At 42.8% G+C, this 12391-nt stretch overlaps 1 long non-coding RNA gene across 1 annotated transcript in view; it reads right to left on the bottom strand.

Moving 5' to 3' along the window:
• Window positions 1–10982, bottom strand: part of LOC148153727 (uncharacterized) — a 239395-nt gene extending 228413 nt beyond the window's left edge. Inside the window, exon 1 of the long non-coding RNA XR_015761540.1 lies at window positions 10678–10982. This is a non-coding gene — a long non-coding RNA (uncharacterized LOC148153727). The remainder of the gene's footprint in view (window positions 1–10677) is intronic.
• Between the last annotated feature and the right edge of the window lie 1409 nt (window positions 10983–12391).

Below are 12391 nucleotides of genomic sequence, written 5' to 3'. Positions count from 1 at the left end.
ACGCCCAACAAAAAACAGAAAAGTCCAAAAACACAACAACCCAACAGGGTGGGCGGAGGGGCGACGGAAGGAGGGCAAGAGTCCAACAAAAAACAACCCAACGGGGTGGGCGGAGGGGCGACGGAAGGGGCCAGAGTCCAGAAACAAAAAACTACCCATCAGAGTGGGCGGAAAACCAGGAGGCTAATCCGGCGGACGTTGCCGGCGCAGGAAGCGAGGAGACGGGTCCGGCGGTCTCTTCCGCCGGCGCAGGAAGCGAGGAGACGGGTCCGGCGGTCTCTTCCGCCGGCGCAGGAAGCGAGGAGACGGGTCCGGCGGTCTCTTCCGCCGGCGCAGGAAGCGAGGAGACGGGTCCGGCGGTTTCTTCCGCCGGCGCAGGAAGCGAGGAGACGGGTCCGGCGGTCTCTTCCGCCGGCGCAGGAAGCGAGGAGACGGGTCCGGCGGTCTCTTCCGCCGGCGCAGGAAGCGAGGAGACGGGTCCGGCGGTCTCTTCCGCCGGCGCAGGAAGCGAGGAGACGGGTCCGGCGGTCTCTTCCGCCGGCGCAGGAAGCGAGGAGACGGGTCCGGCGGTCTCTTCCGCCGGCGCAGGAAGCGGAGACGTGGAGGCGGGTCCGGCGGTCTCTTCCGCCGGCGCAGAAAGCAGAGACGTGGAGGCGGGTCCGGCGGGCGGCGTCTCCGGCGCAGAAGGCCGAGACGTGGAGGCGGATCCGGCGGGCGGCGTCTCCGGCGCAGAAGGCCGAGACGTGGAGGCGGGTCCGCCGGGCCGGCAGGAAGGCCGGCTGGAAACTCGGGCGGAGCAGACTCAGGAAACTCGGGCGGAGCAGACTCAGGAAACTCGGGCGGAGCAGACTCAGGAAACTCGGGCGGAGCAGACTCAGGAAACTCGGGCGGAGCAGACTCAGGAAACTCGGGCGGAGCAGACTCAGGAAACTCGGGCGGAGCAGACTCAGGAAACTCGGGCGGAGCAGACTCAGGAAACTCGGGCGGAGCAGACTCAGGAAACTCTGGCTCGGGGGAAGGCTGCGCTCCGGCAGCAGGCTCGGGGAGCTCTGGCTCGGGGGAAGGCTGCGCTCCGGCAGCAGGCTCGGGGAGCTCTGGCTCGGGGGAAGGCTGCGCTCCGGCAGCAGGCTCGGGGAGCTCTGGCTCGGGGAAAGGCTGCGCTCCGGCAGCAGGCTCGGGGAGCTCTGGCTCGGGGGAAGGCTGCGCTCCGGCAGCAGGCTCGGGGAGCTCTGGCTCGGGGGAAGGCTGCGCTCCGGCAGCAGGCTCGGGGAGCTCTGGCTCGGGGGAAGGCTGCGCTCCGGCAGCAGGCTCGGGGAGCTCTGGCTCGGGGGAAGGCTGCGCTCCGGCAGCAGGCTCGGGGAGCTCGGGCGGCTGCGCTCCAGCAGCAGACTCGGGGAGCTCGGGCGGCTGCGCTCCAGCAGCAGACTCGGGGAGCTCGGGCGGCTGCGCTCCAGCAGCAGACTCGGGGAGCTCGGGCGGCTGCGCTCCAGCAGCAGACTCGGGGAGCTCGGGCGGCTGCGCTCCAGCAGCAGACTCGGGGAGCTCGGGCGGCTGCGCTCCAGCAGCAGACTCGGGGAGCTCGGGCGGCTGCGCTCCAGCAGCAGACTCGGGGAGCTCGGGCGGCTGCGCTCCAGCAGCAGACTCGGGGAGCTCGGGCGGCTGCGCTCCAGCAGCAGACTCGGGGAGCTCGGGCGGCTGCGCTCCAGCAGCAGACTCGGGGAGCTCGGGCGGCTGCGCTCCGGCAGCAGACTCGGGGGCTGGAACTGGTGGAGGAGAGGCAGACGCTGGACCCGGCGGAGCTGGCCTTGATCTTGCCGCCAACTCCGCCTTCACTGTCTGCAACTCCCATTCAACCTCCTTGAAAAATTCCACCAAGCCCAGCTGAGGGAGAAGCGGAATCCACCGGTCCAACTGAATGGCCATACGGGTGGCGGCGTTTAGCCGGCTGAACGGCGCGTCGGGCTTGGCCATTTCCACGTCGTACCTCCTGATCTCCCTCAGGAGGGAACGACGGTCTGCTGGGTCCATGATGTTGCGGTCCTCACCGGTCGTGGTCGGGTCCTTCTGTCATAAGGCGGTGTGGTTGGTGCGGTGAGGAGAGACGCTGAGACCCAGGTTATGGTGATGAATAAGATGTATTTAATAATAATGATGCTCGAAACAGTCCATGGCAGGCAGCACGGCAGGAACAAGCACGCAGCTAGATACCGGTAGCAACTGTCAGAATGGACTAGACGGAAACAAACACAAACCAGGACTTAACAGTTCTACTGGCGAGTGAACGGAAACAAACACAAGCCAGGACTTAACAGTTCTACTGGCGAGTGAGAACCACAATGAGACGTAGACGAACAACGACATAGACACGACGACAAGGACCCGACGAGGAACACAGACAACAGGAGGGTTTAAATACACACGGGGTAATCAGGGGAATGGGACACACCTGGGGAGCAATCAACGGGGAGGACAGGACAGAGACTCACAGGGAAACAGGACTGAACACAGAAAACTCAAATATAAACACACAAAAACACGGATCCTGACAAAATCAGCATCACTTTTTTTTTCTTTCCTTGACTCAATGAGTGACAGAATAAACAGATACCGATCGCATCAGCTGGGCTCACAGCCCTGCGTGCAAGCTGCTGTCTTTGCCCTTTCGGATCTCAGTGTCACTCGCCCAACAATTCTCTCGAGGAAGAGTTCTGCCCTCGTGGTGGTTGAACGAGACGTGATCTCACACTAGTTGGCGATGACACCGACGGCAGGAGCCAGTCACAGGGATTCGTTTAAACAGAGCTGAAATGCGAGTTATCGGGATAGAGACAGGGGCGACGGGGTCTAAGGGCAAGAGGCTGGCAATCCTCTGGACTAGTCAGAGCAAACATGTCCACTCACGGCCAGATGATGTGATGTGAAGCCTCCCCAGGCCATGTAGAGAGAACATGCAGAGTCATGACCTGAATCCGTAGCCCTCAGCAGTAGAGCGAGCTCTCTGTGTTTGCACAATCCCATCCACAGACAGTGTGCATGCTTGTACTTGCCACAGCCATTTAACTTAAGTTAAATTGTCTGGTGGTTGGTGGAAATTTTAATTTTCAGATTTGCGCCAGAGGACATAAAAATGAAGAGTCCTCTGATAAATTACTCCCAGAAATACCAGCAATGGTACCTTTTCCCTCATACAGTTTCAATTATTTCTCTATATGGGCTGAAGTAATAGATGTTAAATTTAATCTAAACTAATGGGGCTTGGAAAAAGGTACATTAGAAATATCCTCAAGATAAAACGAAAGCAAGCTTCGTTATTTGAGGTTTAATATGTGACAAAACTATGTGGAAATGATTAAAAGAAGAAACTTTAGTAGGCCTGAAATTGCCGGTGTGAGCACTCGAAGGGATTTACTTGTTTATATTCTTTCAGTGCTGGACGTCATAAACACCAGGAACCCATGTGAAACGTGGTTTCTGGTGTGTCTTTAGAAATTATTAAATTTTGCACTAGCTAAAAAGGGGGGAAAAAAACATTTGCTCATGCTTTATTTATTAAAAAACTGCATTCATTGTATGTGCTAAATTGAACTATTTTGCAACTGCACTCACATGATTGAGTTTCATCATATTTGTATGAATTATATGAATTCATACAAATATGATTAAAGTGTTTACATTTTTTATGCATTTTTATTTAATTGTATATTTTCTGAACACATCTTATTAGGATCAATTTCAGTTGACTGTGGGTAAGATCTATGTTTAATATGGGTAAAATAAAATATAGAAAATGATGACACCATTCAAACTAAATTAGCTCCGATTAAAGGACCTCCATCTGGTATAATTAATTGGTGTCATAATGCATTTCCTACAGAAAGATATAAATCAATAATAGAGTTACTTTAAATATTGGCTGTCAAAATGCCACATTGATTTCAATCTGTGTGTGTTTAAGTGGTTTTTGGAGGATAACGTAACGCTCTGGTGAGCAGAAAGGAGCTTGGTGTTCTGACTTTAGAGTCAGCATCTTTGCCTCAAGTCACATGGTACAGGCAAGCATCCACACTGCATACACACCTCCTCCATCCATGCTGGGAGTGTGTCATTCAGACTCTGTATCTTCTAAAAACATCTCCAAAACAGTGTCATATACAGAAACATCAAAATCAAGCACATTGTAAAACACCTACCCCCACACCGGTATAGTAAGCATGAAGTATTTTTTTTATTTATTTTTTTTGGTCCCACTTTTCACTTTGTCTACAAATCTCCAGGTACCGTCATTTCCAAAAATGTTGAGCGTGTACCAGCCAGCTAGGCAACATCCTCTTCCCAAGAGCCACTTCATACCTTATTGTTTGAGGGTTGAGAGTCTCTTGACAGCTTCGAGAACCTATTTAGTTTTTTTTTTTTTTTCCCTTTTGCTGCATTTTTCAAAATGGAATCACTGCAAACCTTGGCATGCTTGCAACTCAAATTAGCAACTAACTATGCAACCTTATTTGACCATCACCAAATTGTCCACATAGCCATCAGAACTTCATAATTTGCTGCTTACATTTCCCGTGTGCTCCCCCGTGTTCTCATTATCGCTCTTTCATGGGATACAATCCTGCAGCTCAGCAGTAAACAAATTAACCGAGCATGTAATAAATACAGGGCACTGTTTTAGATACAGTAATGCACTATTGGCTTTGTCATAAAGGGGTTTTAAAATTTTAATGAGTTTTTGGTAATTTATGAAATGAGTGTGATGTGTGTTTGATGTGACAGAAAATATTTCATTAATTACAAATTGTAAGCATCTGAAGGATATGTGACTTAGCCAATGTTATGTGTAATGCAGTTCAAACAGTGCCATGTAGCAGGGCAAGAAAATTATTATGCTATTTTCTGGCCTATATAAATCACACATTTATTTAGAAACTGTCAAACGTTAGAGGAATCTTGTCCACATTAATGAAATGATCCAGTGGCACTTTGTGCTCAGTTGCTTTTCAACAAACTCACACAAACTGTGAACTATGGCTTTGAGGTCTGCAAGCAGTTTCTGGCATCAATGTGCTTTAAAACAGGGTGGTCAGAAACGGAACGGTCAGCGTGACCTGCTTTCTGAATATACTGATTCATGACATCAAAAGCAGCAAACACAGGACTTTACATTTTAAAAAAAATCTACTTCATTGTGTTTTACAATAACAGCAGCATTTTTCGATACCCATACATAAATGCTAAGACAATCAACAGTCTGAGCAGTTAAAAGTATACTTGGAGATCTAAAATTAGCCATGGAATCCCATTAAATACTTTAATTGGAAACGGGTCCAGATTATATCTGGGTCATGCAAAGATACGGTTACATTTCTTATGTCTGTATTTTCACAACACCGATGTCTTGTGCTTAGGAGAATCACAGATTTAAATGTGATTTCCACATGTAAACAATCGACTTGCCATTATTATGTCCATTATTTTAACTTTTCCAACACTGAAGCAGTGAGACAAATCTGATATCAATATTTTTTCTAAAACTTACATTGTGGTGCTTTGCAAAAGGAAAATTATATATATATATATATATATATATATATATATATATATATATATATATATATATATATATATATATATATATATATATATATATATATATTTAACAATCAGACTCTCTTGACAAGCAGATGGTCAAGAGATAAAAAAAATTATATCAAAAGTTACAGAAAAAAAAATAAAGAAGAAACACAAAACGAGCCCACACTGAAGTGAGTAAATACTGTACAAAAGCACCGCAGGCTCTGCCATGGAGTACATTGTGACTATTTCCGGGTGCTAAACAGGATATAACTAACACCTTCCTTGACACCCTGTTCCCTGTCCAGGGACTGCACTTTAGAAATCTTCACGTTCTTTTCTCTACATCACGACCGCCTGCCCACTGTTTGCGACACCTTGTTTCTCGCAACAGCTCATCTGCCCTTTTTGAGCACCGACACCTACATATCATACGATATAAAAAGCTCAGTGAGAGAGAGGAGACGGTTGCAACTTTCAGAGAGAATAAAAGTAAAAATAAATCTCTGAGCTTAACCAGCGGTTTACTTTTACAACGCAGTGTTGGGTTTTTCAATATTGAGAAACGTGGTCCTGATGATGAATGATCACTAGCTACTCTATAAAATCTGGCATTCATGTTACATCTCCATACTTGTAGTTCTCTAATAATATTTCCCTTTATTTACATTATGACAGTTTAAATTAAGTTTCCTGTTGTTATTGGAAAGAAGCAGGTGAGTTCTTGCATTGTAATGCATCTTGGAGATTTAGTTGCATCCATTGTAACAGTTAGGAAGGGAACGCTGTAAAAAAAAAAAAAAAACATTGGATAAGAAGATATAAGTCTTATAAAATATGCATTGTAAGGACAAGTTATATCTGAAAGTGGACGTATTTCATACAATATATATGAGGAAGAAAACACATTTAACCTCATTCAATGTGCTAAGATTTAAAATTCAAACTCAGAATTTGCGACACTCATTGCCTGCAATAAGCCATACCATACCAACTTTATTTATAAAGCACTTTAAAACAACCACAGCTGATACAAAGTGCTGTACATTAAAACAAAACATAGCAATTAAAATAAATAAATAAATACACATATGGCGCACTGTGGGCTTGAATGACAGAAAATCAACTTCTTTCAAATGACCTAAACTCTGTTTTGTTTTAATAAGATAAAACATTCGAGCAAAGGAGTGTTGATACTGGCTTGGACTGAGGCCTAAAACAATCGTTCTTGCATGAAAAAAGATGTTTTGGAACATTCAGTAACGATTTTGCTCCGCCATCCTTTTATTAAATGCTGTTATGCTTCAGACTGCACCAAAGTATTTTCTATCAAGGTTCAGAAAAAAAAAAAAAAACGCTTAGTAAAAATGGGCCTGACAATGCAGATATGCCTCAGCTCTTTTTGAACTTTTTAGCTGAGGGCTGTGATTAATTGACAAGATGACTGGCAATTCAAATGCCACAGACAATCATTACTTTCAGAATTCACCCACAATGGACCCAGAAAGTCGTAACTAGGAGAAATATCCTCTAGCTTAATGCCAGACCCAAAAGCACTCGACTGTTTTTCGCATTAAATTATCACTTGTTCCTCCTCCCAAGGGTTTAAATCTAATCAAATTTTCAGAAACATATTAACACCTCCATCAACCACAACAGGAGGGTGAAGTGTCTCTACGGATGTTAAGGAAATGCAAAGGACTTTAGACTAAAGACCTTTTGGTCTTTTGAAAATCATTCAATACTAAACGACTCAACTTTTCAGAAAAAACCTACCATGACTATATAGGAAAAAACGACTTCACGCTACAATTATTATTGAGTAATATTGGTCAAACTTTCAATCATTCACACTTTCATTCTGAATACCCTAACAATGGTCACAGGGTTGCAGTGGAGCTTGTACCTTCCCCCTCAGTAGGCATAGGAGACAAAAAGGTAGATCAGAAATGTTCAAAATGTCAGAAAATGTTTCACCATTTAGAGTTTAGAGTCCTTTTAAAAACAAAGCCATAAAGGGGGATCACAGTTTTCCCAAACTGTTTGAAGCTTTGAGAAATGCAGTGCTGCTACTAACCTACCCGATGCTGTAGGTTAGTAGTTGAAGGAAGACATCAATATTTTTCACTCTAGGAAACACAGTTCACACCTTTTTTATGCATAAAATAGCTATGGTATAGAAATTTAAAATGTCTGTAATTAAAACATGCAATATATTTCTGTTTAAAAGTATGTAAGTAACGTGATATTGTGCTACATTTATTACAGGTTTTTATATCATCAACCTCATACGGTCATGTGGTGAATCTCCAGAGGTCTATGAGCTAAAGTTCAGGGACACAGTTATTCGTTTAAAAAATTTTGCCCGTTTATTTAAAAAAAAAAAATTAAAGAACTTTTAAACCTTACTGGAGTTTCACTAAAAACCCTCAAAGTAAAGCAAAAATGTTGGACAAAAATAATGAATGAAAACTCAAATGTTTCTCTGCAACAAGCTATAGAAGCATGAGAGGAATGAAGAAAAATCCAAGAGGAATCTCCACTGTTTGTATTTATGTAGAAGAGAGCATTAGCATTGTTGCTTCAATTTTAGATAATGTTAGAAAACTAATGGCAAATAAATGTGTACTTCTCATACAGTGCTAAAGCTAATAGCATTTGTGTTATATTTCCATTTATAGAGAAAAAAGTTTCTTATAACTAAACTTGAAAAGCTATCGTTGAGCAAGGTTGCTATGGCCTTTGGTTGAACGAGGCGGAGTAGCTAATGTGCCTTTCGATTGTCTAATTGATGTTTGTTCTCTTTCAACAGTGGCAGAAAAAACTATGTAAGCAAACAGAGGATTATTATCTTAGCAGTGGAAGTAGAATCGATGTTAAGAGTTGGATAAATGTTCCTTAACATAAACTTTTACATTGGGTTACTGTAATGTAAAAAAATAAAAAAATAAAAGATTCAAGTAGTAGGGGAAAACATGAGTTCAACATTTCTCCACGGGGAACTCAGCAGAAGATCACATTTAGATTGAAAGTGTTTGTTATTGTAGAATTCTGATCCCAGCTGATTAAACGCTCTGTGACCTCTCACTTGACCAGAGCAGAAAGCTGCGGAGTTTGGAAAACTTTGTGCAAGTAATAAATTAAGGAGAATAGGACCAAATAGTAGATACTAGAGGAGCAGATTAAAAGGGAAAAAAAAGGATAGCCAGGGAGAAAGGGGCTTAATCTTTTTTAATAAGAGGATTCAGGTTTAATTTTTCTATTTCACATTGCTGCACCACATGCTGCCTAGCCATCCATTTTTTGTTTGTTTCTTCTTTTTTTTTATGTGGAACGTCTTTTTGTTTATTGTTTTTTTTATTTTTCATGTCTGTGCATTAATGGAATACTTGGTTGGAGCCACACTTAAGAAAATTGCCCCCCATGAGTCACCAGATTTGTTAGTTAAGAGCTTTTGACGGATATCAACTCGTGCTACGACAGTGCTCTGCTTTCCCATTAGTCGAGGGCAGGTTGGCACAACAACCAGCTACGGCGGTGGCGTACAAATCCATCCGTGTTCTCCAGACAGTGATAATCCTCACTGATCTCCTCTTTGCTTCCATCAGCCCACTACTCCCCCCTCCTCCCACATCACACAATGGAAGGAGATGGAGGGAGGGATGGAGAGAGATAAAGAGACTGACAGGGGAAATATAGTTAGGAAACAGTTGCATGAGAGGGAGATGTTACAAAAGACAGGCATGCAGGGGACAGGAATTGAAGAGAAGCATCTACTAAGCAGCCTCAAATCAGCCTCCCCCAAATGATGTCACAAAGGCTCACTGTGCTGCCACGATGCACATGATATGTTGAAGAGGATTAGGCAGTAATCACAAGGGTTTGGCTGTCCACACTAGGGAGTATATAAATCCCTCCTCTGCAGCCAACAGCTAGGCCCTCTGCTGGCTTCTCCTAGGGATGGGTAGCTAGATAAATAGTCACATCGGGAAAAAAAAGACGAAAGATTTAAAAATACTTCTAGGAAGAGTTTGAAGTCACCTTAAACACAAACACCCCAAAGTGCTCTGTTCTCAAAATCGAAAACTTACTAAGCTGGACGGATCAACTAAAGGATGATCCGTGTCTCAGAGTATTGGACAAACTGAGGAAGTGGAAAACAGCAGAAAAGGTGTCGGGCTTTAGAGCCTCCCTGCAGCAGGTAAACAGTACACCAAGCGAATATACTAGAGATGTGCCGATCAGGTTTTTTCCTGCCGATACCGATCACCGATACCGATCACCAATACCGATCACATAATTATTATTATCATAAACACTACTGGTTACATTATGTTGAAAAAGGAACCATGAATTCACCTTAATTTAGACAAAAACTTGTTTTTAATAACTTTTTCCAAGAAGAAAACAAAACAGGCATTGTGCAAATTGTACTGCTATTGATAATACTATCTTTAACAGACTGATAACATAAGAGGCTAAATAACCCAAAGAGCCAAAATAAAACCTCTCAACATTGCCAAGAAGTTCAAGTATGAAACTTAACATTCAAAGGCAAAAACAGGATCCATTACAATAAACAATCCAGAGTTACTGAATGAAAACTTCCTGTTAGCATGGCGGCTAGCTGATTACTGCTAGCTCTGAGTGGCTGGTTCTGACTGAGCGGAGTAATTATGCAGAACAGGGAGGAGATCGATTATTTTTTTCAGAGATTATCTGTCTCATGTTAGGACAGCGAAAGTTTTAATACGTATGCAAATACGTATGCCAATGATCGCCGATCACCGATCATGCACTTTTTCACGGAAATCGGCCCGATTATGATCGGTGACCGATCGATTGGCACACCTCTAGAATATACGCAATCAATTAATACATTATTAAAACGATAACCGCTTTGTGTTTGAGGATAAACAAATTGCTTCATTTTAAGGTAATTATAGGTCTTGTCATAGTTGTTGGTGTGCTAAATAATTCAGTTTTTGGAATTTCCAGCACTATAAATTCACAGAACTCAACAGCTAAGGAAAACAAATTCAATCCAAATCAAGACAATCATTTGGCCAAATCAATGCTACAAAGGTGACTGGAAATTGCGTGCACTAAAAAAAAAAAAAAAAAAAAAAAAAAAACATCCACTACCACAAAGAGAGAAGTACCAGACATAACAAGGTGGCTGTTCATTACATTGTACAAAGCAACAACAGAGCAAACGTCTGGTGAAACTGACTTCTTAAAAGTATTGTATAAAAAAAAAACACAGGCTGCAACAGATTTGACTTTCTTAATGCAAATATTTGTGGGGGTTTTTTTGTTTTGTTTTCTTAAGGTTCATGTTTCTGTGTGAAAACTTACCAAACCACCCAACAAAGTTAAATTCATCAACTGATTGACACAAAATAAATGAACTACAGGTGGGAAAACGCCCTGAGTTATACATGTAATGCATCAAGGTAAATACTGAGTGGCCAGTGACCTAAACAAATATTTTGTTGGCTAAATTGTAGAATATGTTTTTAAATGGCACAAAGGCATTCAGCTATTATTTTTCTAATTAAGCTAAACATCTTTAGCTGATATTTACCAAGTAATTCTAGTTAAATATACTGTTTTTCATTATTACAATCTTTTTTTCTGTCGTGTGGCATGTTGCATGGTGGGATAGAGATAAACCACCATATTTGTCTATTGTTGAATGAGATCCAGCACAGAGAATAAAGCTGAATTAAAGATATTAGGTGCAACGGCATGTTGATAAAAATCCGCCCCCCTGGGGAACTTCCGACTACGTTCCGCTGCACGCTCAAAAGAATTTGGAAACATCTGTTCTGAAATAAAGTGACACACTTTACTGAACAATGATTCAGCGCACCTCAACTCCCACCTTATTCCTTCAAAGAGTGTACAGCTATGAAATGTGCAGCAAACTGTGTCAATAATACCCAGAATGTGGAAAAAAAAACAAAAAAAAAACACTTGCAGATATTTTGGTGAGCACAACTGCCATTTGTTCAACCCTTTCTGGAAATTTGCTCGGCAATGGACTGAAGAAGAGACGAAGCATCCAAGTCTAAGCGAGTGAGTGACTGTCCGGAGCAGGACAGCTGGCAGACCCCCGTCACAGAGACATTGACTTAATCTCCTATCCATGATAGCCGACATGCCCTGTTCACCTCCTGTCTTCCAATCCCTCATTTTTAAATCTGCACTGTCTGTCGCCTTTTATTTCAACCCGCCTCTTTTGCTTTGATGTCAGGCTGTTAGATTTGTGTTTCTTCCACTATCCTCCCAATCTTAAATTTGCTTTAAATAATCAATGCTTCACTCTTAAAGTGCAAATATGACTGCGCTATTAGTTTCAAGTTGTGAAAAATGTCAATGCACGAATGGTGTTGAAAAATGAAGATATAAAACATTGAAGCGAGCATAAAAATTCACCAGATCTCTTAAAGAAACTGAATTAGGATCAAATTATGTGTTTTAAAGAAGAAAAGTTGTATTTTATGACCTGGATCAAAGGAATTTTTGATCTCTTGTACTAGAATTGTCTGATTAATAGCTACAGTAAAATTGTGCCTCAATTGTTGGCAAGGAACAAGTCATGTCTACTTTACGTGTATAGCACATTTCAGCAACAAGGCAGTTCTAAGTACTTGACTTAATAGAATAACATAAGCAAACAGAAAAAGAAGCATTACATTATAGTAGAGAAAAGAGAGAAGTAAAGAAAAGTTACAATGCAGAATAAATCTGTGCTCCATTTATTATTAATCAAAGGCAGCTTTAAACAAATTGGTTCCTAGTCTTGAATTCAGTG

This window comes from Poecilia mexicana, unplaced genomic scaffold (genome assembly GCF_051168715.1).
Source record: "Poecilia mexicana isolate PSO_F unplaced genomic scaffold, ASM5116871v1 scaffold_19, whole genome shotgun sequence".
In the NCBI taxonomy this organism is placed as follows: domain Eukaryota; kingdom Metazoa; phylum Chordata; class Actinopteri; order Cyprinodontiformes; family Poeciliidae; genus Poecilia; species Poecilia mexicana.
The sequence above is the reverse complement of the archived record's forward strand: the minus strand, read 5'-3'. Positions and strand labels throughout refer to the sequence as shown.